A 5,133-nucleotide genomic window follows, 5' to 3' on the forward strand; every position below is an offset into this window, starting at 1 on the left:
GGTATTTTCATAATTAGAGGGGAGAAACTTGACGATGAAGCATACCTTGGGTGGGAAATAGTCCTTTGGCCTATAATATATTTATGAGCTGCCTTAAAACTTCAAATTAGGTAGAGGACCAGTTGCATCTGCCTAGTTAATTGCATATTGTAAGCAACATAATATATCTCCAATTTTGTGCAGAAGTCATCATGTCATCAATATATAAGGAGCGTGATTAATTCAAAACGCCATAAAGATATGGTACTAGTTATATCACATGTTAATGTATTTATATTGTTTATAATTCTTTTCCTCTGTAGTTTATATTTATAATTAATTTGATTGATAGAAAACTTGTTCTTAAACATGTAAAATATATAAGTAATGTTATATATACACATTTTTTTTTTTACACAATTTAGATATATAGTCACATAAATAATATATCATCATGTGATTGAGTATTATTTTATTTTTAATTTAAAATTATCTAATCGCATAATGACATATCATCTATATACTTAAATTATATATAAAAAATATATACGAATAGTGCTATTAAAAACATATATGCAAACGAACTGATAAAAAAATCTAGAATATTATGTGAATTAATGATATTTTTGAAAATTTTTCCCTTTAATTCATTTTTAAATTGAGGGGAAAAAGACTATTTCCCACCCATTTTTTAACCCTATCTCAAAAGCTATACAGTCACATAAATAATATATCATCATGTGATTGAGTGTTATTTTATTTTTAATTTAAAATCATCTAATCACATAATGACATATCATCTATTTACTTAAATTATATATAAAAAAAATATGTACAAATAGTGCTATTAAAAACATATATGCAAACGAACTGATAAAAAAATCTAGAATATTATGTGAATTAATGATATTTTTGAAAAATTTTCCCTTTAATTCATTGTTAAATTGAGGGGAAAATGACTATTTTCCACCCATTTTTTAGCCCTATCTCAAAAGCATACTCACACCTGATGAAAACCTAAACACCTACCCATCTTTAAACTGCCATTAAGTTTTTCGTTAAACAGAGGGGTAAAACCGTCATTTTACTGTTTACATTCCAGTTATATTCTGGATGGCGATTCGTCATCCAGATCTGAATGACGGTTGTCCTTCTTGGACGACGGTTGTCCTTCTTGGACAACGATCATTGTCCATAGGTCATCGTCATCTAGAGGTGGTCGACCTCTAGACGAAAACTTCTCTGTCGTAGCCGAAAAAAGTGGCTACATTTCAGGGGGAAAAAGTGAATTTTTTAAAACTTAATTCAAGAGATAAATGTTAGTTTTTCAAATTAAAGGGGGGTAAATGAGATAAAGTTTTAATTATTTAATATTATTGATAAAATGACGAATTTATCCCTTAATCTAACAGAAAATATGTGGGTGAAAGCAAACAGATTAAACTGTGGATGGGTGTTTGAGTTTTTCATCAGGCATGAGTATGCATTTGAGATAGAGCTAAAAAATGGGTGGGAAATAGTCCTTTTCCCTTACAATAATAAAAAAAAATTCCCACAAATTAAAGTAATAAAAAAAATTTGTACCATACGACAAAAATGCTCGAAGACATCAATGTTGCACAAATTTTTTGTTTTTAGTACCGAACTCATAGACTTTTGACCTTTGACTTTTTTGAGATGATTGTACAGTTGTATATGATTACTTCATTTTTCAGATGTTTTCATATGAGATATATACTTTTTTTTTCGCTTCTAGATTTTCAATTTGCTTAGAATAATTTCTAAATACTTTTAGTAATGAGTTAAGTTCAAAGTAGTTTTTTTTTAAAATAAATAAATAATATACACTCTGAATATTAATTCATAATATTTCTCCTCCGGTGGATAGTACTTATGAGAAGGGATGTTGCAGTATACCTAATTGCTTATAAAATTTTTTGTAAAATACAGTTATACATAAATACACACACACACACACACACACACACACATGTATAAATATAACATTTAATTGCATATTGATAAATCATATATATACCTATTTATAAATATAAAAATGGGTAAATATAACATTACTATATATATATATATATGTATATATATATATATGTGTGTGTATATATATATGTATATGTATATATATATATATATATGTATATGTATATATATATATATATGTATATATATATATATATATAGAGAGAGAGAGAGAGAGAGAGAGAGAGAGAGAGAGAGAGAGAGAGAGAGAGAGAGAGAGAGAGAAATTGGAAAGCCAGCGAAAAAGCAGACGAAAAAGAATATAATTTGATTTAGTTTAAACCTATTAAGAATGATTCAATTTCAAATATTTCATATTTAATAAATAATAATTAAATCATAATAATTTAAGATATACAATAAATATGTAAAATGGATATAAAATACATATACAATAAATATATATAAAAAGTGACAAAATATATATAAAATAAGTGGTATACCTAATTGCGTATAGAAATTTTTCATCAAATATATATATATACTCATTTTATATTCACAAATATGTAAACATTTAATGTGTGTTGTCAAGTGATTGAATGATTTTAAATTAAAGATAAAATAACATATAATCATATGATGATACATCATGAATATATGCATTTGTGTACTAAAAAAAGGTTACGCATAGTAGCATTACACACTCTCTCTCTCTTTCTCTCTCTATTTTGATACGGTTTAGTTCGATTTGAAAATCATTCAAACCGTAACCCATACTATAAACTGTTTTATTTTTAATTTATCAACCCAAACAAAACTGTTATATCAACAAAACCAAACTAAATTATAATTTTTAAAAGATTTACTCTAATTTTATGATTTGAACCAAATTATGCACATCTCTTCTGACATCTATAGCTATTCGGCTTCGGGTTGGGTGATATGATGGTTTTGGGCATTGACATGCATCCCATGGTGTATACTTAAAAAGGAAAAGTAAGTGTTGCGTTATTAATATAATTTATTTATTAGAGTGAACTTTATAGAAATGATAACTTAATTAAAACTTAAAAGTGTATGATACCCATTAAGATATTCAATTATAATAATCGATAATATAAAGTATATAGTATAATTAGGTTATTAAAGTTGACATGTCCCTTTAATTTGACGAAGTTTGTTTAGTTTTAATAGGAGTCTAATTTATTATTTTTGTTAATTAAAATTTTTATTTTCCAACTCCCAAAGTTTGATGGAAATAGTAAATTTGAGTTGCAAAGCCAGATGCAACACTTTTTTTAATATGAAGATCTATGGGAGACTATGGACCCGAGTTTTACTATATCAGCAGATCAACCAACATTAACACTAGAACAAAGAAATCAATAATATAATTGCATATTATGTTAATGGAAAAGATTGCTCAGCTATTACTGGGCATGGAATATGTTGATAAATATTTACAAAGGGAATGAGAAATTTCAAATTAGGATCCCAGAACAACAAAGGCAAATAGTAGCAGTTTACAAGTCGTTGGTTCGAAGCATTATAGGTTTGTATGAAAATTTTTTAAAACTTAATGGAATGATTTTTCATGCGGAAAATAGTGAAGAAAATTCAGAAACTTTGTTGATGGCATGTAGTTTTGCAAAGGGGAAACATAAAAATAAGTGGTTTTTAGGTACAGACTGTAATCACGTGTAGAAAGAAGCGTATATTTTCTGGGATGGATTATGGATAAGTCGTTTATTTAGGGGGGTGAATTTGAGAACAATTAAGGTAAAGGTGCCAACTATGGGGAAAAGCAGAATTTCGATTGATTTGAGGACAAGTCCCATAATCTTATCTCATATGTTCTCTATGTCAAGTCTTCAACAGAGTTATTCAGGGAAATTGTCAAAGAAAGGCTACACCATATTAATTTATAAAGGGGTTTGCACTATATATAAATGATGTGCACAAAGGACTAATAGCAAAAGGTAACCACTACACCAAACTGTTTATTTCCATCCACTATGTCAGGTTAACGGTGAAATTCATTGTTTTGTTTCCCTTAGGAGCAGTATAAAAAGAGAACTTCTCCTCTCCTTTTTCTAACACATAAATATTTTGAGACTTCTCTCAACTCTCTTCAACCTCCAAAAATTTTCTCCATAAGTTTTCAAGTGTTTTAAGATTTTTTTTCTCTTGTATTAGAGTTTAGACTTGATTTAGTTTATCATAATAAAAGGATAGTGCCTCTCTTACTATTCATTGGTTGTTCTATATTAGAAAATAGACGTCATTCAAACCATTATTAATTTGTGTAATATTTGTTTAAAAACTATAAGGGCAGTAGCGTAATTAGAGCTTAAGGATGCATGGGTCTTTTCATTTATAAGTGAGGGCAGTTTGGTAAACTTGCTGGATGTTCACTTTGTTGACCTAAGTATATAAACATTATATTTGGCCGACTAAAGCAGAGAGAATATTGAGAGAAGTGAGGCGTGAGCTGCTGGTTTTCTTTTCTCTGTTCTTGTGCGTCTTGGGCTGCTGTGTGGCTGTGTTTGCTCTCTGAGTTCGATCAACGGTGTCTCTACGGTGAAGTCAGGTGCTCTTTGACTTTGTATTGCCGTGTATTTTGCTTGTATATTGTTTTGATGTACAGTGAGAGATGCGTGTGTTTGTATATTGTAAATCGAACTTGATATTAGTGGATTTGACTAGAGGAATACCTCTGCCTTGGATGTAGGATTTCGTTTACGAGATCTGAACCAAGTAAATCGTGTTATTCTATTTTTTCCTGTTTTCCGCGTTTATATTGTTCGGATCGGATTATCTTTGGGTTCGGAAATATAAATCTATAACAATTTGGTTGTAGAAATAGCATTGCATTGTTACTATCCTCAAAGGATTTAAAGAATTTTGTCTTAAAAAATTAGGTTTTAAGTGAAACCATGTGTAATATTATAATTTTTTTTTAATTTTTATTGAATACTATTTCAAAAATTCATGATTATTTTTTTAAGGAATAACAATATTTAGATGCATCGAATTATCACTTATTTTTCTAATTGCATTAAATTTGCTTTATTTGAGATGATAGTTTGAGAAGTTGAAATATGAAATTAAATATGAAAGGTTAAGGTTAATAAAAGGGCAGTGCCTTTTTGACTATTTCTCTATTATTGTAGAGAA

Source organism: Mangifera indica, chromosome 3, assembly GCF_011075055.1.
Source record: "Mangifera indica cultivar Alphonso chromosome 3, CATAS_Mindica_2.1, whole genome shotgun sequence".
In the NCBI taxonomy this organism is placed as follows: Eukaryota; Viridiplantae; Streptophyta; class Magnoliopsida; order Sapindales; family Anacardiaceae; genus Mangifera; species Mangifera indica.